General features: G+C 43.6%; 1 long non-coding RNA gene across 4 annotated transcripts; it reads left to right on the top strand.

The window, feature by feature from the left end:
- Positions 1-292: 292 nt before the first annotated feature.
- Positions 293-12,624, top strand: LOC103650116 (uncharacterized). 4 transcript variants are annotated; one of them, XR_563920.3, is made up of 2 exons: positions 293-662; positions 12,322-12,624. It is a non-coding gene; the product is annotated as an uncharacterized lncRNA (long non-coding RNA). The 4 variants fall into 4 exon arrangements; XR_002267999.3 differs by having other exon boundaries at positions 12,313-12,624; XR_563921.3 differs by lacking the exon at positions 12,322-12,624 and adding an exon at positions 1,791-2,075.
- Positions 12,625-22,677: the final 10,053 nt, after the last annotated feature.

Below are 22,677 nucleotides of genomic sequence, written 5' to 3'. Positions count from 1 at the left end.
ACCCCAGTGGGACCTGTTGTACCTAATACATCTACAAATAGGTCATGCTTCAAGTGTGGTCAGTCGGGACACTATGCCAACTACTGTCCCAACAGGGCTGCTTATACTATCCCGACTCTGTGATATCCTGGCTCCTGGGATGGGATATCCTTGTAATATCCCAAAAAACATACATAAAAAATATTATGTTTTACTCGAGATCTTACAGTTGACCAACAATTGACTTTTTGAGTCGTTCTTCAGATGGACGATCCGAGGTCGCAGATATGTAGAACTTGTCGATATGAATCCGTTTGATTAGTCATACACACGATTTGGGGTCCAAACGAGTCAGGAATGAGTATTTCTTATTGGGCCGTTAGATTTGCATTAGGGTATAGGAGGCAACCATCGTTTCTTGTTATCTTGGGTATCACATGAGCCTTCCCTACCCAGCCGTCATGTCCCTCCGTTCCCTGATCTATCTAAACAAATGAAGAAGAAGAGAAGGGGCCTGCTCCTGTCGCTAGATCTGGTCTGCCCAACAAAAACCGAAGTCTGGAGGAGTGGCCAACCCTCATATTGCTGCTCCTTGTTCTTATATTCGAATTGTGCTGCAGCTTGGCTTTGGAAAAGCTAGGTGAAAATAAGGAGAGAAGGGAGGAGGTCGTGGTCTCCTTGAGGTATTTACATAGATGGATTACTTCTTTCCCCATGATTTTTTTGTGGTTTATCATTCCTGTTTAACCCTAATCCTGTCAAGATCAGAATGATCAGTTTGTAGAAGTAGCAGATCGGGTCGTTTTTTAAGTTTTTTTGAGGCCGATTCAGAGGAACTTGTTATAGTGAAAGTTTTAGATAATTTCACATTCTTTCCAACGAGTATTTACTCGCAGAATTCTATTCCGTATTTCAAGAGTTTTGAATCTCTAAATATTGTTGTTGGTCTGTTCTGTCCGTTAGTCTTCTGCAGTAGCAGATCAGGATGTTTTTGAAGGTCCTTGTATCCGACTCAAGGAAACTCATAATAGTATAAGTTTTAGAGTACTTTATTAGCTTTCCATCAAGTACTTATTGGCATTTTTCTGATGAGAATTCTAAGAGCTATGAGGTATGAAGCTAGCCATTGTGATCTATCAGGTTACAATTGCAGTTACAAGTTTTAATATTGGGTGGCATTTTAGAATATCTTATATATCGAATTTGTTCTGATCGCTATGGAACCATTGGAAATAAAGTTTATGACCTTTCCATAGTGTGGTTATTTGAATGTTTTCCTGCAATATGCTGAGAGTTATGGGAGTGAAGTGAGACATTCGACTCAGCTGATTCTGGTTCAGTTAAGAGTTTCAGATTTGTGATGCATTGTCAGTTTGCATAGAGGCCGATTTAATACTGACATCTATAGAATGTTTTGAAGTATACTAGTTACTATTTGTGTGGAATGCTTGAGCACTGAATTTGGCTTGGTATTTCTGAAGTTACAGAATTTTAAAGCTAGCATGTTTGTTGTTTTGAATAGAACTTTGATAGTTACATTCTCGGGAGCTTTTGAACTAGTAAATATCAGAATTTGAGTATGCTCTGAATACCAAAGGTGTAGCTCAGCCACTAAAAATTCTTGTAGCGTATTTTTGATGCAAATGTATTTATGATTTCAAAGATATAGAAAAAAGTAAGCAGAATTGCTGCTGTTCAGATGAGTTTCTATGTGTTTTCATGGGTTATCGGTTTGAACTGTAGAAGAGCTATGTTTGTTGCTTGTAAATATTATGTGAATTGTTTGTACTGAGTTGAATGCTTTTCAGCAGGTTGCAGTGCTCTGTATCAGACTTAATTCATTGTCGCCTTATTGGTAAAGGCATGGAAATGTAGCGGTGGTTTGCTACAGTTTTGACTTGTTATTTTTTTATCACCTACACTTTAATAATCTGAAGATTACCATTAAATACTAATAATTGGAATGGTTTAAATTATCTTTTGAATTTTAATGAAGTATTATTGTAATCCTATATCAATCTATGTTGTCATTGTTCTCACATGTTTTATGTGGTTCGTATCACGTTTTGAATGAATTAAAGTAATATCGAAGTATATAATGATAATTGTAGCATATCATATGCATATCATAATGCATTTTCATTGAAGTTATGTCGTTACCTATGGTCCAACCGTACTAGTACAACATCTTCGGATGTAGCTCCATACCTTGTTGGGTAAGCAGGCAGAAGGAAGTATGCATTGCATTCATATGCACTCATTGAATATTAATCCATGAAAATTATATTATGAAAGTGAAGTGATATGTGAAAGTCACCTAGAGGGGGGGTGAATAGGGTGAATCTGAAATTTATAAACTTAAGCACAACTACAAGCCGGGTTAGCGTTAGAAATGTAAACGAGTCCGAGAGAGAGGGCGCAAAACAAATCGTGAGCAAATAAAGAGCGAGACACGATGATTTGTTTTACCGAGGTTCGGTTCTTGCAAACCTACTTCCCGTTGAGGTGGTCACAAAGACCGGGTCTCTTTCAACCCTTTCCCTCTCTCAAACGGTCACTTAGACCGAGTGAGCTTTCTCCTTAATCAAACAGGTCACTTAGACCCCACAAGGACCACTACAAACTTAGTGTCTCTTGCTTTGATTACAAGTGCCTTGAGAATAAGAATGGGAAGGAAGAAAGCACGATTGCAAAAGCCAAGCGACAAGAGCGACAAATAACACACGGATCACTCTCTCTCTCAAGTCACTAATCACTAATGATCACTTGTCTCAATTGTGGAACTTGGAGAGATTGGAGGCTTGATTGTGTCTTGGAATGGATTGCTAGCTCTTGTATTGAATGTTGAAGGTTGGAATGCTTGGATGAAGTGAATGGAGGTGGTTGGGGTTGTATTTATAGCCACCAACCACTTCCTAGCCGTTGCTCCATTCTGCCAACCGCGGACGGTCCGCCCGCCTGGACCGGACGGTCCGCCCCTGCAGATCAACGGCTGAAAACGCAACGGTCAGCAGCAACGGCTATATCAATGGCTATATTGCATTTAATGCGATGTCAGATGTCAGATAAAGCCAGTCGCGAACGGTCCGGTCGTGCACCCTGGATGGTCCGCGAGGACGCTATAATTCATTTGGCCGAACCCGTCACCTTCGGGTTTTTCGGTTCCTCACCTACCGGACGGTCCGCGCCTGAGCCCGGACGGTCCGCGCGTGGTCTCGGACGATGCTTGCTCTTCCATCGGACGGTCCGCAGTAGAGACATGTGTTTTTGCATTGGTTCTGTTCGAGGGTCATTTAGTGTCGCGGACGGTCCACCGCAAAGGCCCGGACGGTCCGCGCTTGGCCTGACTTTCCAAAAAGCTTCTCCTGTCCAGAATAATCTACGGTATTCCGGACAGTCGATTTAATATAGTTGTAGTTGAACCTTTGGCACCTGTAGAACATATAATCTAGAGCAAACTAGTTAGTCCAATTATTTGTGTTGGGCAATTCAACCACCAAAATCAATTAGGAAAAGGTGTAAGCCTATTTCCCTTTCAATCTCCCCCTTTTTGGTGATTGATGCCAACACAAACCAAAGCAAATATAGAAGTGCACAATTAAACTAGTTTGCATAATGTAAGTGCAAAGGTTACCAAGAATTGAACCAATAAATTATCCTAAGATATGCATGGAATGTTTCTTTTATTTTCAACATTTTGGACCACGCTTGCACCACATGTTTTGTTTTTGCAAATTCTTTTGTAAATTCTTTTCAAAGTCCTTTTGCAAATAGTCAAAGGTAAATGAATAAGATTTTGAGAAGCATTTTTAAGATTTGAAATTTTCTACCCCTGTTTCAAATGCTTTTCTTTTGACTAAACAAAACTCCCCCTCAATAAAATTCTCCTCTTAGTGTTCAAGAGGGTTTTAAGATACATTTTTGAAAAACACTACTTTCTTTCCCTTTTGAACATAATAAGATACCAATTTTAAAAACTCCCTTTTTCAAATAAGGTGGTGGTGCGGTCCTTTTGCTTTGGGCTAATACTTTCTCCCCCTTTGGCATGAATCACCAAAAACGGATACTTTGAGTGAAATATAAGCCCTTTCAACTACTTTCTCCTCCTTTGGCAAACAATATATGAGTGAAGATTATACCAAAGTTGGAGAGTTGCTCGGAGCGACGGCGAAAGATGAGTTATGGAGTGGAGTGGAAGCCTTTATCTTCGCCGAAGACTCCAATTCCCTTTCAATACACCTATGACTGGGTTTTGACATTCACTTGAAAGCACATTAGTCATAGTATATAAAAGAGATATGATCAAAGGTACATTCATAAGCTATGTGTGCAAAATATCAAAAGAAATTTCTAGAATCAAGAATATTTAGCTCATGCCTAAGTTTGTTAAAAGTTTGTTCATCTAGTGGCTTGGTAAAGATATCGACTAATTGTTCTTTAGTGTTAATATATGCAATCTCGATATCTCCCTTTTGTTGGTGATCCCTTAAGAAATGATACCGAATGGCTATGTGTTTAGTGCGGCTATGCTCAACAGGATTATCCGCCATGCGGATTGCACTCTCATTATCACATAGAAGAGGAACTTTGGTTAATTTGTAACCATAGTCCCTAAGGGTTTGCCTCATCCAAAGTAGTTGCGCGCAACAATGGCCTGCGGCAATATACTCGGCTTCGGCGGTAGAAAGAGCTACAGAATTTTGCTTCTTTGAAGCCCAAGACACCAAGGATCTTCCCAAGAACTGGCAAGTCCCTGATGTGCTCTTTCTATTAATCTTACACCCCGCCCAATCGGCATTCGAATAACCAATTAAATCAAATGTGGATCCTCGAGGGTACCAAAGCCCAAACTTAGGAGTATAAACCAAATATCTCAAGATTCGTTTTACGGCCGTAAGGTGAGCTTCCTTAGGGTCGGCTTGGAATCTTGCACACATGCATACGGAAAGCATTATATCCGGTCGAGATGTACATAAATAGAGTAAAGAACCTATCATCGACCGATATACCTTTTGATCGACGGATTTACTTCCCGTGTCGAGGTCGAGATGCCCATTGGTTCCCATGGGTGTCTTGATGGGTTTGGCGTCCTTCATCCTAAACTTGTTTAGAATGTCTTGAATATACTTCGTTTGGCTAATGTAGGTGCCTCTTGGAGTTGTTTTACTTGAAATCCCAAGAAGTATTTCAACTCCCCCATCATAGACATCTCGAATTTCTGTGTCATGATCCTACTAAATTCCCCACATGTAGATTCGTTAGTAGACCCAAATATGATATCATCAACATAAATTTGGCATACAAACAAATCATTGTCAAGAGTTTTAGTGAATAAAGTAGGATCGACCTTTCCGACTTTGAAGCCATTAGTGATAAGGAAATCTCTTAGGCATTCATACCATGCTCTTGGGGCTTGCTTGAGCCCATAAAGCGCCTTAGAGAGTTTGTAAACATGATTAGGGTACTCACTATCTTCAAAGCCGGGAGGTTGCTCAACGTAGACCTCCTCCTTGATTGGTCCATTGAGGAAGGCACTTTTCACGTCCATTTGATAAAGCTTAAAGCCATGGTAAGTAGCATAGGCAAGTAATATACGAATTGACTCAAGCCTAGCTACGGGTGCATAGGTTTCACCGAAATCCAAACCTTCGACTTGTGAATATCCCTTGGCCACAAGTCGGCAGAGGCTATAGAGAAACTTTTATTTTTTCCTTTGTCTCGAACTTCGTGAAGAACTCCATTCTATCTCTCCAACAAAAAAGTGGAGCTGCGCCCCAGTTGTTCACTCCCTTCGTTCGGAGAACCCTTGTTGATTCTGAACTTCGTTCGCAAAGTAAGCATCCTTTTAACGGGCCAGCCCTTTTTAATGTGCCGCTTGACCCAGTTTTGAAAATGAGCTTTGCTCTTCTGGGCGTTGGGCGCTCCCGTGGTTCGCGAGAAGGAAAAAGGACTAATCTTTTGTTACATCTGGCACGAGATGAAAAAGAGAGAGCTCCGTCTATCGATCCACCCATGAGCCAATCAAAGCGAGAAACGAGGGAAAACACCTTTCCTCTGCTCATTCGAAATTGGATTCTCGATTTATCTGCCACTCCTTTCGCCCGGATGTGGCGGGAGTTTGAAATTGACCAATTTAGATCTCCTTTTTCTCTGTACTTTACAATGATTTGTGTAACAAGTCGCTGAATCCGCTCTTTAATACTAGGTTATCACCGACCTCACCACTGGGTGTGCAATAGATTTATTGGAGTGGAATCAATAGGAAGACAAGGCTTTCAAATATGGAAGAAGTGGGCTGGGCGGTAGAACACCATCTGAACTAATTGGCATACCTTGCTTCTGAAGAGCTAACCAAGCTTTGTTCCTTGTCACCACACCATGCTCGTCTTGCTTGTTGCGGAACACCCACTTGGTTCCTACAACATTTTGATTAGGGCGTGGAACTAAATGTCATACCTCATTCCTAGTGAAGTTGTTGAGCTCCTCTTGCATCGCCACCACCCAATCCGAATCTTGAAGTGCTTCCTCTACCCTGTGTGGCTCAATAGAGGAAACAAAAGAGTAATGCTCACAAAAAATGTGCAACACGAGATCTAGTGGTTACCCCCTTATGGATGTCGCTGAGGATGGTGTCGACGGGGTGATCTCGTTGGATTGCTTGGTGGACTCTTGGGTGTGGCGGTCTTGGAACTTGTTCATCTTCCTCATCTTGATCATGGGCATCTTCCCCTTGATCATTGCTCTCCTCTTGAGGTGGCTCAACTCGTTGATCTTCTCCTTCATCATTTTGAGCCTCATCCTCATCTTGAGTTGGTGGAGATGCTTGCATTGAGGAAGATGGTTGATCTTGTGTTTGTGAAGGCTCTTCGGATTCTTTAGGACACACATCCCCTATGGACATGTTCCTTAGCGCGACGCACAGAGCCTCTTCATCACCTATCTCATCAAGATCAACTTGCTCTACTTGAGAGCCGTTAGTCTCATCAAACACAATGTCACAAGAAACTTCAACTTGTCCAGAGGACTTGTTAAAGACTTTGTATGCCCTTGTGTTTGAATCATATCCTAGTAAAAAGCCTTCTACAGCCTTAGGAGCAAATTTAGATTTTCTACCTCTTTTAACAAGAATAAAGCATTTGCTACCAAAGACTCTAAAATATGAAACATTGGGCTTTTTACCGGTTAGGAGTTCATACGATGTCTTCTTGAGGATTCGGTGTAGATACAACCGGTTGATGGCGTAGCAAGCGGTGTTGACCGCCTCGGCCCAAAACCGATCCGAAGTCTTGTACTCATCAAGCATGGTTCTTGCCATGTCCAATAGAGTTCGATTCTTCCTCTCCACTACACCATTTTGTTGTACGTGTAGGGAGAAGAGAACTCATGCTTGATGCCCTCCTCCTCAAGGAAGCCTTCGATTTATGAGTTCTTGAACTCCGTCCCATTGTCGCTTCTAATTTTCTTGATCCTTAAGCCGAACTCATTTTGAGCCCGTCTCAAGAATCCCTTTAAGGTTTCTTGGGTATGAGATTTTTCCTGCAAAAAGAACACCCAAGTGAAGCGAGAATAATCATCCACAATAACTAGACAGTACTTACTCCCGACGATGCTTATGTAAGCTATCGGGCCGAATAGGTCCATGTGTAGGAGCTCGAGTGGCCTGTCAGTAGTCATGATGTTCTTGTGTGGATGATGAACACCAACTTGCTTCCCTGCCTGACATGCGCTACAAATCCTGTCTTTCTCAAAATGAACATTTGTTAGTCCCAAAATGTGTTCTCCCTTTAGAAGTTTGTGAAGATTCTTCATTCCAACATGTGCTAGTCGGCGATGCCAGAGCCAGCCCATGTTAGTCTTAGCAATTAAGCAAGTGTCGATTTCAGCTCTATCAAAATCTACTAAGTATAGCTGACCCTCTAACACTCCCTTAAATGCTATTGAATCATCACTCCTTCTAAAGACAGTAACACCTACATCTGTGAAAAGATAGTTGTAGCCCATTTTGCATAATTGAGATACGGAAAGCAAATTGTAATCTAAAGAATCTACAAGAAAAACATTGGAAATAGAATGGTCAGGAGATATAGCAATTTTACCCAATCCTTTGACCAAACCTTGATTTCCATCCCCGAATGTGATAGCTCGTTGGGGATCTTGGTTTTTCTCGTAGGAGGAGAACATCTTCTTCTCCCCTGTCATGTGGTTTGTGCATCCGCTATCTATGATCCAACTTGAGCCCCCGGATGCATAAACCTACAAAACAAATTTAGTTCTTGATTTTAGGTACCCAAATGGTTTTTGGTCCTTTGACATTAGACACAAGAACTTTGGGTACCCAAACACAAGTCTTTGACCCCTTGTGCTTGCCCCCAACATACTTGGCAACTATCTTGCCGGATTTGTTAGTTAAAACATAATAAGCATCAAAGGTCTTAAATGAAATGTTAGAATCATTTGATGCCTTAGGAGTTTTCTTTTTAGGCAATTTTGCATGGATTGATTGCCTAGAACTAGATGTCTCACCCTTATACATAAAAGCATGATTAGGGCCAGAGTGAGACTTCCTAGAATGAATTCTCCTAATTTTGCTCTTGGGATAACCGGCAGGGTACAAAATGTAACCCTCGTTATCCTGAGGCATGGGAGCCTTGCCCTTAACAAAATTAGACAATCTTTTAGGAGTGGCATTAAGTTTGACATTGTCCCTCTTTTGGAAGCCAATGCTATCCTTGATGCCAGGGCGTCTCCCACTATAGAGCATGCTTCGAGCAAATTTAAATTTTTCATTTTCTAAGTCATGCTCGGCAATTTTAGCATCTAGTTTTGCTATATGATCATTTTGTTGTTTAATTAAAGCCATATGATCATGAATAGCATCAATGTTAATATCTCTACATCTAGTACAAATAGTAACATGCTCAGCGGTAGATGTAGAGGGTTTGCAAGATTTTAATTCAACAACCTTAACATGTAATATGTCATTTCACTTCTAAGGTTAGAAATGGAAGCATTGCAAACATCTAATTCTTTAGCCTTAGTAATTAGTTTTTCATTTTCAATCCTAAGGCTAGCAAGAGAGATATTCAATTCTTCAATCTTAGCAAGCAAATCAACATTATCATTTCTAAGATTGGGAATTGAAACATCACAAACATTTGAATCAACCTTAGCAATTAAATTAGCATTCTGATTTCTAAGGTTGGTAATAACATCATGGCAAGTGCTTAGCTCACTAGATAGTTTTTCACATTTTTCTACTTCTAGAGAATAAGCATTCTTAACCTTAACATGCTTCTTGTTTTCTTTAATTAGGAAGTCCTCTTGAGAGTCCAAGAGATCATCCTTCTCATGAATAGCACTAATTAATTCATTTAGTTTTTCCTTTTGTTGCATGTTTAGGTTGGCAAAAAGGGTGCGTAAGTTATCCTCCTCATCACTACAATTATCCTCATCACTAGAGGTTTCATATTTAGTGGAGGATTTTGATTTTACCTTCTTCCTTTTGCCGTCCTTTGCCATGAGACATTTGTGGCCGACGTTGGGGAAGAGGATCCCTTTGGTGACGGCGATGTTGGCGGCGTCCTCGTCGGATGAGGAGTCGGAGGGGCTCTCGTCGGAGTCCCACTCGCGGCACACATGGGCATTGCCGCCCTTCTTCTTGTAATACCTTCTCTTTTCTCTCCTCTTGCCCTTCTTGTCGTCGCCCCTGTCACTATCACTAGATAGAGGACATTTAGCAATGAAATGACCGGGCTTACCACATTTGTAGCACACCTTCTTGGAACGGGGCTTGTAATCTTTCCCCTTCCTTTGTTTGAGGATTTGGCGGAAGCTCTTGATGATGAGCGCCATTTCCTCGTTGTCGAGCTTAGAGGCGTCGATGGGTTGTCTACTTGATGTAGACTCCTCCTTCCTCTCCTCCGTCGCCTTGAATGCGACCGGTTGTGCTTCGGGCGTGGAGGGGCCATCTAGCTCGATGATTTTCTTTGAGCCTTTGATCATCAATTCAAAGCTCACAAAATTCCCTATAACTTCCTCGGGAGTCATTAGTGTATATCTAGGATTACCACGAATTAATTGAACTTGAGTAGGGTTAAGGAAAACAAGTGATCTAAGAATAACCTTAACCATTTTGTGGTCATCCCATTTTTTGCTCTCGAGGTTGCGCACTTGGTTCACCAAGGTTTTGAGCCGGTTGTACATGTCTTGTGGTTCCTCCCCTTGGCGAAGCCGGAAGTGACTGAGCTCCCCCTCGATCGCCTCCCGCTTGGTGATCTTGGTCACCTCGTCTCCTTCGTGTGCGGTCTTTAGCACGTCCCAAATCTCCTTTGCGCTCTTCAACCCGTGCACCTTATTATACTCCTCTCGACTTAGAGAGGCGAGGAGTATAGTTGTGGCTTGGGAGTTGAAGTGTTGGATTTGCTCGACCTCCTCCGAGTCGTAATCCTTGTCTCCCTTCTTTGGTACCTGTACTCCATACTCAACAATATCCCATATACTTTTGTGGAGTGAGGTTAGGTGATGCCTCATTTTATCACTCCACATTGAATAATCTTCACCTTCAAACATAGGTGGTTTGCCTAATGGAACGGAGAGTAATGGAGTGCGTCTAGAAATGCGAGGATAGCGAAGGGGCATCTTACTATACTTCTTGCGCTCATGGCGCTTTGAAGTGGTGGAGGCCGATTCCGAGCCGGAGGTGGAGGGTGACGAAGAGTCGGTCTTGTAGTAGACCACCTTTCTCATCTTCTTCTTCTTGTCACCCATCCGATGGGACTTGATGGAGGAAGAGGATTCCTCCTTGTGCTTGTGGGCGGACTCCCTTGAGTGTGTTCTTCCCGAGCTTGTGGACTTGTCGCCGATCCCAAGATCCCTCTTGGCGGTTGTTCCCGACATCACTTCGAGCGGTTAGGCTCTAATGAAGCACCGGGCTTTGATACTAATTGAAAGACGCCTAGTGGGGGGTGAATAGGGCAAATATGAAATTTATAAACTTAAGCACAACTACAAGCCGAGTTAGCGTTAGAAATGTAAACGAGTCCGAGAGAGAGAGGGCGCAAAACAAATTGTGAGCAAATAAAGAACGAGACACGATGATTTGTTTTACCGAGGTTCGTTTCTAGCAAACCTACTCCCCGTTGAGGTGGTCACAAAGACCGGGTCTCTTTCAACCCTTTCCCTCTCTCAAACGGTCACTTAGACCGAGTGAGCTTTCTCCTTAATCAAACGGGTCACTTAGACCCCACAAGGACCACTACAAACTTAGTGCCTCTTGCTTTGATTACAAGTGCCTTGAGAATAAGAATGGGAAGGAAGAAAGCACGATTGCAAAAGCCAAGCGACAAGAGCGACAAATAACACACGGATCACTCTCTCTCGCAAGTCACTAATCACTAATGATCACTTGTCTCAATTGTGGAACTTGGAGAGATTGGAGGCTTGATTGTGTCTTGGAATGGATTGCTAGCTCTTGTATTGAATGTTGAAGGTTGGAATGCTTGGATGAAGTGAATGGAGGTGGTTGGGGTTGTATTTATAGCCACCAACCACTTCCTAGCCGTTGCTCCATTCTGCCAAACGCGGACGGTCCGCCCGCCTAGACCGGACGGTCCGCCCCTGCAGATCAACGGCTGAAAACGCAACGGTCAGCAGTAACGGCTATATCAACGGCTATATTGCATTTAATGTGATGTCAGATGTCAAATAAAGCCAGTCGCGGACGGTCCGGTCGTGCACCCCGGACGGTCCGCGAGGACGCTATAATTCATTTGGCTAAACCCGTCACCTTCGGGTTTTTCGGTTCCTCACCTACCGGACGGTCCGCGCCTGAGCCCGGACGGTCCGCGCGTGGTCTCGGACGGTGCTTGCTCTTCCATCGGACGGTCCGCAGTAGAGACATGTGTTTTTGCATTGGTTCTGTCCGAGGGTCATTTAGGTGTCGCGGACGGTCCGCGCTTGGCCTGACTTTCCAAAAAGCTTCTCCTGTCCGGAATAATCTACGGTATTCCGGACAGTCGATTTAGTATAGTTGTAGTTGAACCTTTGGCACCTGTAGAACATATAATCTAGAGCAAACTAGTTAGTCCAATTATTTGTGTTGGGCAATTCAACCAGCAAAATCAATTAGGAAAAGGTGTAAGCCTATTTCCCTTTCAATATGCAAGGGGAATATTATATTGATTTGATCAGAATGTGAAGTACTATCTTGCAGATTTATATTGAAGTATCCCTCTTATCAATTATATATTTTTAAGTTGTTGATTAATTTAACTTGTGATTTAAATAACTTGTCGAAACAATTTACTTGCTGAGATTTATTCTCACCCCTCACAGTCTTTTCAGGTGTGCTAATTGGATATGTCTGCTCGAGGGATGGGAGTAGCTGCACTTCACACACATAGATGACACTTTAACCGACGTTTGGCTTGCTACTAATTTAAGTGAATGGAAGAGAAGTCTTTAACTAGCTTGTTTTACCTTTTTTTTAATTAGTGCTTTTGCTTTGTCTTAGAGGTGATGTGTCAAAATTCAATCTATTTTGGCATAACAGTGTAGTTCTAGTAGCACCCTAGAGTTGTTTTCTTAATAACTGTGGGGAGTTTTCATCTTCTCAATATAGTATGAATTTTCGGGGTGTTATAATCCTGGCCCAAGGCTTAATAGAATTAATAGAGTAATCATATCAACAAGGTGCATCTTCTTTTTCGGAAGCTTATCTCGAAAGAACCTCCAAGTTAAGCGTGCTTGGCTTAGAGCAATTCGGGATGGGTGACCGACTGGGAAGTTTTCTCGGGTGCGCATGAGTCAGGACAAAGTGCGCACAAAAGACTCGTGTTGGTCTGTGGGGACAACATATGATCCTAGAGAGCTGCCAGGAGGCGTGTGTCGGCTAGGGGGTTCGAGTATATGGCACATGGCGTATATGGGCCCGGAGTGGTCACATGGCATGGCATATGACGACACTAGACACACAGACGTATATGGGCCGGAGTGGTCACATGGCATGGCATATGACGACACTAGACACACAGACGTAGCTAAGAGGGGAGGTTCCTGAATTTGGGTTGACCGACGAGGACGTCGGTCTTCTAAGGGGTGGATTGTGATATCTTGGCCCCTAGGATGGGATATCCTGGCCCAAGGCTTAATAGAATTAATAGAGTATTTACACCAACAAGGTGCATCTTTTTCGGAAGCCTATCTCAAAATAATCTCCAAGTTAAGCGTGCTTGGCTTGGAGCAATTTGGGATGGGTGACCGACCGGTAAGTTTTCTCGGGTGCGCATGAGTGAGGAGAAAGTGTGCACAAAAAACTCGTGTTGGTCTGTGGGGACAATATATAATCCTAGAGAGCTGCCAGGAGTAAGTACTGCCGGTCCAGGGATTGGACGGGGTGTTACAGGCTCCAATGAAGCAAGGACAGACTTCAGCAGGCAAGAGTCAGCCCTTATCTGTCAACCGGGGTCAGGTCAACCATGCAGAAGTAGAAGCTGAACCTGGTTAACCTGAAAACCAAGAATAAATGTTGGTTGAAGGTGAAAAAGTTGATGAAGAAGGCAATGAACAACAGGAGTAGAATACATATAACTATATAATATATATATATATATATATATAAATTTAGAATAATATTTGTAAGACCTAAAAAATTACTTTAGTTAGTAGCTAGTATTGTACTATTTTAGGAATAATAATAAGGTCTATTTGACTCTATGTGTTGCTAATAAGTTATGCATCATGATGAGGTTCTTGTTTGTGCATATGTTCTAAGACAATATGTGTATACATCCTTTCTCTTACAAATCTCGAGGACAAGATTTCTGTTAAGGGGGTACGATTTGTAAAGCCCAAAATTTGTAGAAAAAGAAATGAATAATAAAATAAAGAAAAAGATATATTTATGATAGTATTTCTAGAATTTTTGAAAACCTTGGAGAATTTATTATGTTTGGTGTGATGTTAATTTTTCCTATACACTGTTTGTTTGTATTTCTACGACTAGCGCGAGGTTACGAGTCATCTGAAGATCATCCTGATACCTGGAATCTCAAGTCCCAGGAAAGTTGTGCCCTTGATCACTTCTTTTTACCCAATCATGTTCTTATTAATCATAATGATCTGCATAGGTTAATTTTGAGGGGACCCAATAGGTTACCCTAGTTTGGCTATCTTTATACCTTGTTTACCACTGAATTTTTGGGTAGTACCTATTATTGCTTTATGTGGTTTTGGGTATGGAGATACACATTATTCATGATCATACTTTTATTATCACTTTGTTATTTACTGTTCATGATAAGATCATTATGTTAATTTGAACATGGAGATCCACCCGGGAAAACAGTGCTACCACAAGGGTGGTATGGGACGCCCTTGGCTGACTAATTAGGAAAGCTAGTGGAGGACTATCTTACCCGATAGCGGCAAGGGTAGTAGGGGAGTGGTTAGTGTAGGGAGGTCCTTGGGTTGATTTTGCTACGATGGCGGTCAGGCGAGGGATCCCTACATTGGAGCTTCCTAGAAACTGTAGCGGGTTTTGTGAAGCTAGTGGAACTTTGTAAAGGCCTTGTAGTGTTACCCTGCCTCGCTTCCTTGGTAGAGGTGTATGAGAAGTCGCGATCCCTTGGCAGATGGGTAACATGACTTGTTGGTAAAGATGTGCAACCTCTGTAGGGTGTAAAACTGGTATATCAGTCGTGCTCACGGTCATGAGCGGCTCGGACACTCACATGATTAACTTATGGAACTAAATTCAATTTGTCATATGCATTGCATCGTAGGTGTTGTTATCAAATTTTGATCTATTACTTATTTGGGTTGGTATATACTTACACTTATAAATTGCTAATAAAATTTTGACCAACTTTAAAAGCAATGCTCAGCTTTAACCATCCTCTTTGGTAAGCCTTACACTTCACATGAGCACCCACCTTTGGCGAGTTCATGCACATTATTCCCCACAACTTGTTGAGCGATGAATGTATGTGAGCTCACTTTTGCTGTCTCACACCCCCCACAGGTCAAGAACATGTACCGCATGATGAGGAGCATGGAGGATGGTGTGGCAAGTTCGTGAGAGGTCTAGGACATCGTCTCCCAGTCAACTTTGGGTTGCTGGATCATTGTCTCCTTATGATGTAACTATTTATTTATTTTGTACACAATTTCTATTATATAGTAAAGATGTGACATTCGTTTATGTACCATGATTCATCATATGTGTTAGACTTGGTCCTAGCACACTTGGCGATTATTTCGCGCCCGGGTTTTGGACCCCTAAAATCCGGGTGTGACAATTCATCCCTGCATAGAGATGCTAGAAGCACAATAGTAGCTTGGCAATTTCTACGAACTTGCTCATGAATATGAATATCATCATGTAACACCCCGTCTAATCCCTGGACCGATGGTACTTACTCCTGGCAGCTCTCTAGGATCATATATTGTCCCCCAGATCAACACGAGTCTTTTGTGCGCACTTTGTCCTCACTCATGCGCACCCGAGAAAACTTCCCAGTCGGTCACTCATCCCAAATTGCTCCAAGCCAAGCACGCTTAACTTGGAGGTACTTTCGAGATAGGCTTCTGAAAAAAGAAGATGCACCTTGTTGGTATGGATACACTATTAATTCTATTAAGCCTTGGGCCAGGATATCCCATGCCAGGGGCTAGGATATCACAATCCACCCCCGTTAGAAGACCGATGTCCTCGTCGGTCAACCCCAATCCAGGAACCTTCCCTCTTAGCCACGTATGTGTGTCTAGTGTCGTCATATGCCATGCCATGTGACCACTCCAGGCCCACATGCACCATGCGCCATATACCCGAACCCCCTAGCCCACACACGCCCGTGAAACCTCGAAAGTCGGCTCTTAAGCCTTGGGCCAGGATATCCCATCCCAGGGGCCAGGATATCACAATCCACCCCCGTTAGAAGACCGACGTCCTCGTCGGTCAACCCCAATCCAGGAACCTTCCCTCTTAGCCACGTCTGTGTGTCTAGTATCGTCCTATGCCATGCCATGTGACCACTCCAGGCCCACATGCGCCATGCGCCATATACCCGAACCCCTTAGCCAACACACGTCCGTGAAACCTCGAAAGTCGGCTCTGATACCACTTGTAACACCCCGTCCAATCCCTGGACCGACGATACTTACTCCCGGCAGCTCTCTAGGATCATATATTGTCCCCACAGACCAACACGAGTCTTTTGTGCGCACTTTGTCCTCACTCATGCGCACCCGAGAAAACTTCCCGGTCTGTCACCCATCCCAAATTGCTCCAAGCCAAACACACTTAACTTGGAGGTTCTTTCGAGATAGGCTTCCGAAAAAAAGATGCACCTTGTTGGTATGGATACACTATTAATTCTATTAAGCCTTGGGCCAGGAGATATCACACATCATCATTATCATCATAATGCATTTCATTTTCCACTATGTCTTAAATCCTTGGGTGGAGTGAAAATAAATGACCACATCTTATGACTCCACCAAGAATAGTCTTCCCCATCAAAGTGAGGGGGCTTGCCAAGCGGAATGGATAATAAATGAGCATTTGAACCATAAGGAATGCGAGAGTAATTAAAAGAAGTCTTAGAGTAATTTTGTTTGATCGTCTTTTTCTAGATGTCATCGTCGTCCTTTGGTGAAGATGAAGAAGCACCGCTGTCATAGTACACTCTCTTCTTGATGTGTCTCTTCTTCTTCTTCCTGTCCTTCTTGGTCTTGCCAGACCTAGATCGACAGTCTCTCCTTCCTTGTCGTTGGAGAGGTTCTCCTTCTCGTCGATCACCTTCCCCTTGCCTTTAGGATCCATCTCTTTGGGCGGTTAGTCCCTTGATGAAGAGAACTTGGTTTTGATACCAATTGAATTGACCTAGAGGGGGGGTTAATAGGTGATCATGCAAAACTTAACTCAAACCACACAAACTTGGTCTAAAATGTGAGTTAGAGAGAATTGCACTCACCCTAATCCTAAGATCTAGAAGGGGCCTACGGATTTTCATGGTTTCGCAGGAAGAACATGAGAACACTAGGGTTAGAGTGGTTCGGGCCGCTGGAGTGTAATATCTTATATCCACTATGAGTTGTATTGCATGGGAGTCTCCGAGAGTCTCTAAGGGTCTCTCTTAGTCTCACTCCTAGGCGGGTGTGTGCTCTTCCCTTTTATAACCCAAGGGAGACACGTACATAGTGGCCGAGTGTAACACCCTGAATTTGGGGGTATAAAATTTCTTTCTAAATATCTACCAAATTCAGGTGTTACCCTTTGCCTCTCTTTAGTCCCTCTCTCTCTTTCTTTTGAGTAGATTTAGCTTAATTAGTGAGGGATTTATTATTTATTTTTGTCAAAACTAATGTGAGCCAAGAATTGTTGCATCATCTGAGCCCAAAATACTCTTTGAATTGATGCACATGTTTGATTTGGTTTCAATTTGAAACTTGGTTTGAATTTGAATTGAACCCCCTAGAGAAAATAAAAGGAAAAGGCAATAGAAATTCCCTGGAAAAAGAGAAAACCCATTTCAGCCCAAACCGGCCCAGTCCAACCCAGCGGGGCCACGCGCCCGTGTCGCCAGCCCGCTCCACCTGTCAGCAGCGGTTTCTTTCCCCCGCGCGCTCTCTCTCCCTCTCTCCCTCCCTCTGCCCAGTGGGGCCAGTGTGTCGGTGCCAGTTGCCCTCGCCCACGTGCCTCCTTTCTGTCTCTGCCTCATAGGCCCGTCTCGTCAGCGCGATGAGTCGTCCCCCCACCCCCCCGCACGCCCGCTCCCCCTTGCTGCGCCGTGGGGCCGCCCTGTCAGCTCCGCCTTCCCCGCAAACCGCCGTGGACCAGCGCGCACGCACGTCGAGATCCCCGACCACGTTGCCTGCCCACGCACCCCAGCTCCCTTTTGAGCACCGCCCGCACTCCCTCCCCTGACTCATTTCGCACAAGCTCACCCTCTCTCGCACTCTGCTCTCGCCGCTCGGCTTCGCCGGAGTTCAGCGACCGCGCTGCCGACCGTCCAGCTCGCCAGAAGCCACGCCAAGCCACCCCGAGCTCTGTCCCAAGGTGAGACATCTGTTACCATGCTCGGTTCTCCCCAATTCCGCTTTGTCTTGGCCAAGTCGGCTTCGCCGGAGTTCGGCCGTGCCGGTTCGGCGCACCCGCGCGGTGACTGGCTGAATTAGCCCGACCTTGTGCCCCTGCTTTTGGTCTGTAGTGTTCCCCTTACCCTATCATAGCTAGTCTAGGTCTTAGCGTGCCTTAGACCCCCTCTCCCCCGCGAGAATTCCTTGCCGGAGTTGCCCAACCCACCCGGAGCACCTCCCCTTCGTCGTGCTCTCATGTCTCGTCCCGTTCTTGTAGCCGGGACCCTGCTAGTGAGTTTGCCGATCCTTCTTCACCCATTCCAGCCCTCACCGGCGACCCCAGACCCCCCCGGTGACCGCGTCTACCTCGTGTCCGATGACCTCGCCGCCGCGGAGGGAGCAACGTCGGTCACCGAGCTGTAAAGCCCCACGCGCCCGATCGCAACTGTCTGTCCCCGATCCAACGATTCAGATCTATGGGCAACGGTTCGCACCCGCGCGCTCTGCCCCTGGGCCCCACCGGTCAGTGCCTGCGCCCCCTAGCGCTGGGCTCGACTGGTCATCCCTCCTCCCTCCTCAGGTCGCTGACACCCACCCCACTTGCTAGATGCGCTCGCTTGCCCACGTCCGCGCGCTTGCCCACCGATCTATATCTCGGCCGTTGATCGTGGATCTGACGGTTGAGGGGACCCCATAACCCTCCGCACGACAGTTTTGCTAAAGAAGCCCTCGGTTTTGTAGGAATCAACATGTCGTCCTTTAGTTTTACGCGCAGACCCCTGGTTTCTTGCAAACAGATCCCTGGACTTCTGTTTAATCACAGATTTAGGCCTAAGTTTGTATTTTAAGCTTCGAAACTTGTTTATTTCATATCTTTTGCATATGAACTCCAAATTTAGTGATTCAAATTGCAAAATGTTCATATGATTATTCTCTGTCCAAATAAATTATGATCATTCAATGTATGTGTATTCTAATTTTATGCCTAGGCTATAGGTTAATTTATGTGATAATTTATTTGTTTAATAAGTTAAATAAAAGGAAACCCTAGTAGTAAATGGATATTTAACCTTGTGAGATTAATAATATGTAGTATAAGGATTTATCCCTGGTTTAACTTTTATGTCTCATTAAAAGGAGTAGAATCAGATTATGTAATCATGGAAATAGACAACACTTAGAGAATAACAAACTACTAAATGTGATTAGTTCACCTTATAACCTAAACTCCCTTTTGATTTATAGTTTTCCTTTTGAGATGTGTTCCATTGTTTGTGCATGATTGGTGTGTTGTTCATTTGTCATTTTCCAAATGTATTGAATGTATGATCGCTTTATTTAGACGACGAGCCGCCCGTGGTTCCTGAGTGAGTGGCCGAAGATCTTCCTGAGCAACAACCTGGTGAAGGCAAGTGTCCTCTAACCTATTATGTCCTAATTACTTTATAATTCACCTTCCTGCATTACTTTATGGAACCTAAGGATTGACTAGTCTGTATTTACCTTATCCTTGTTTACCTTTTGGGTTATCATGGTTAGCGTTATGCTATTGCTTTAACTTAATCAATGAACATGATGTGAATATTTATGATACAATGATGTTATCCCGATGATGATCTTGTGATATTTTAGGGGACTCGGGCCATTTACCTGAGTACCTCACCGTAAGGACCTGTTCGTTGAGTGACCACCCGGGATAACAGTGCAACCATGAGGGTGGAATGGGTCGCCCTTAGCTAAATAATTAGATGAACCTGGGGTGTAGTTAGCTTTGCTGGAGGGCCGTCAATGGGGACCGGGGCATAGTGCTCGCTCTGCCAAGGGGGTGCAGAGGTTCATTCGATTTGGTTTTGTTAGTCGCCCACATTGGGGAGGTGTACTGCGTTTGTACGACTAGCGAAACCTAACGAGCAGCTATGCACCAGGGAGTCTTTGTAAAGGCTACGTAGTGAGACCCTGTCAGGTCACCTTGGTAGTGATTAATGGGGAGTCATGTTCTCCGGGCAGAATGGGAATCACGACTCGTGGGTAAAGTGTGCAACCTCTGCAGAGTGTTAGAAACTAGTATATCAGCCGAGCTCACGGTTAAGAGTGGCCTTGGGATCCTCTTCGATTAGAAGAACTTTGGATACTTTTATGATGATGTTTAATGATGATGGTTATTATAATGATCTCTGGTATTTCCTCTTGGAGGGAGTACATTTGGGTAATAACTAGGTTTATTACTTAGATTTGGCTCTACCATTAGTAATTAATACTTGACCAACTAAAAGCAACTAACCTTAACTCTACATACAGCTAGTCCACTTTAGCCAAACGGGACATTTTCTAAGTACGTTGATGTGTACTCACTCTTGCTTTTAAAAACCACCCCACCCCAGGTTGTCCCCACTGTATTCAGTGCTCAGGAGGAGATGCTGGCAACATGGAGGACTTTGAGGAGTTCCAGGACTACGACGAGTTCTAGTTATCTTAGTGGCAAACCCCCAGTCAGCTGCCTATGAAGGCCTTATCTTCTACGTTTTGTATTCCGCACTTTGATAATGTTAAATGACTTTGTTAAAGACTCTATGGATGTCTTGGACATCTTGATGTAATAAAGTACCATTCCGCTATTTACTTTGAGCAATGTGTGATGATGTCCAATTATGTAATCGCTGTGTGTAGCATCCCAAAAATTCAAATCTTGAAATTTTCTCAAACTTGCTCTAAATTCAAAATGAATTTCAAATTTCATTTCAAAATGTTTGTTTGCGAGTTGATATCAACAAATAAAGTATAGTTGTCTATATTCTCTCTAAAATCCTCCTCAAAATATCCTACAAATATTTCCCTAGTGATCCCCCTCAAATTCTTTCCAGAAATGCTGCCCGGATATTTCCCCAGTGATCCTCTCTGATTCTTTCCAGAAATATTGCCCAAATATTCCACCGACATATCTCCAAGTATTTTCTTCTTGAGAAATACCTTTAGAATCATTTTTGAAGTCCGCACAAATATTTTCTTCATAACTTTCCTCATGCTCATACGTATACGTATGCCTCCGGTGTCATACGGTGAGCTCTACAAGCTAATCTCACTTATACAAGACAAATCCATGCTAATCTCCCACTAATCCTCTCATCCTCCCACTAATCCTCTCATCCCTCCCCCTAATCCCCCCACCATGGCTATAAATAGAGGGGCAAGGGCCTCGTCTCATCCCACCCCAAGCCATTTCATGGCAACTCTCCTCCCCCCCCCCCACACACACGCCCACTCCACCTCCCACACAAGCACACACTAGCACAAGGATCGTTCGGTCGTTCTTCGATCGTTCGTCCCCCTGTTCTTAGTTTTTCGTTCATCGACACTATTCACGATCGTTACTATTCATCGTTACTATTCGGCGACACTATTCATCATCATTACTATTCATCATCGTTACTATTCATCGATGATATCTATGGTAACTTTTCGTCATCACTATTCACCGTTACTATTCATCGTTACTATTCATCAATCATCCGATCACCCTAAATTTCAACTACTCATCCATCATGCTATCCAGTCCACCTAAGACCAGCCAGGCCCATATTCCAGTCATACGAACTCCAGTGACTATGATTTTCCTTCCATTAGGGAACTTCCCATCTGGTCACCCATTCCAGGTTTCTCCATGTTGAGCACGCTTAACTTTGAGATTCCTTCGAACCAGGCTTCCAAACTACGATTCCAATAAATCTTGTTTCTAAATTCTTATAAAACTATTCCCTATCCAACCATGTCATCCCTTAAGCATGGTTCATATTCCAAAAAACTCCCAAAATACTCTTGTCCCATATTCTGCCTATAACTCTCTTGTTCATACTAAGTCAGACGATTCATTGGTCACTATTCTCACCAACAGTGAACTTCATTGTGCTACACCACATACACCCAGCTATAAATACACCCAGTTACCCTCTCCCTCTCCACACACACTCAACACTCTCAGCCAAGGCAAACACCCCACCCACTCAGTTACTCCTCTCTGCCGGCTACACTCATAGTGTCGCTTCAGTCCACCCTCCTGGTAAGCACCTCCGCTCCACCACTAGTAGTATCTCAACACCACATGACACAGATTCTACTCAAGACTCTACCCATCCATATATCGCTATTCTGACCACTATACTAAATATCTGTTGATATACTTGTTGGTTGTATGTTTGCTTATTCAGTTGCATAGTTATCGGAGCGTTCATGCCGTCTCGTGGAAGCCAGATCTACAAGTCTACGCCAGGCAGTGGAGCCAGAACCCAGTTCCGCGAGCTTTCCTCCCCCTTCGCCGGATAAGCACGACAAGCTCACTGGATCCCTTTGATGCATAAATTACCTATGATTTTTCAACCATAACCCTCAGCCTGTTATTTTATGCATGATATGATTTTGAGACAAGTTATTATGGCCACCCAGCCGCTTGCCGCAATCAATCCTTAATATATTTGTTACAAATGATTTGAGAAAAGGTGTGAGTTTTCAAAAGAAAATGCTTTTCAAAATGTGTATGATGAAGGGTTTTCACCCTTATCACCATTGAGCAGGGATGATCAGGGACTCCCTAGTTTAGGGGAGGGCCTAAGGTGATGGCTCAACTGG

The sequence above is a fragment of the Zea mays genome, chromosome 3 (genome assembly GCF_902167145.1).
Source record: "Zea mays cultivar B73 chromosome 3, Zm-B73-REFERENCE-NAM-5.0, whole genome shotgun sequence".
NCBI classification, from domain to species: Eukaryota; Viridiplantae; Streptophyta; class Magnoliopsida; order Poales; family Poaceae; genus Zea; species Zea mays.
Note: the sequence above shows the minus strand (reverse complement) of the source record. Positions and strands in the feature narration are given on the sequence as shown.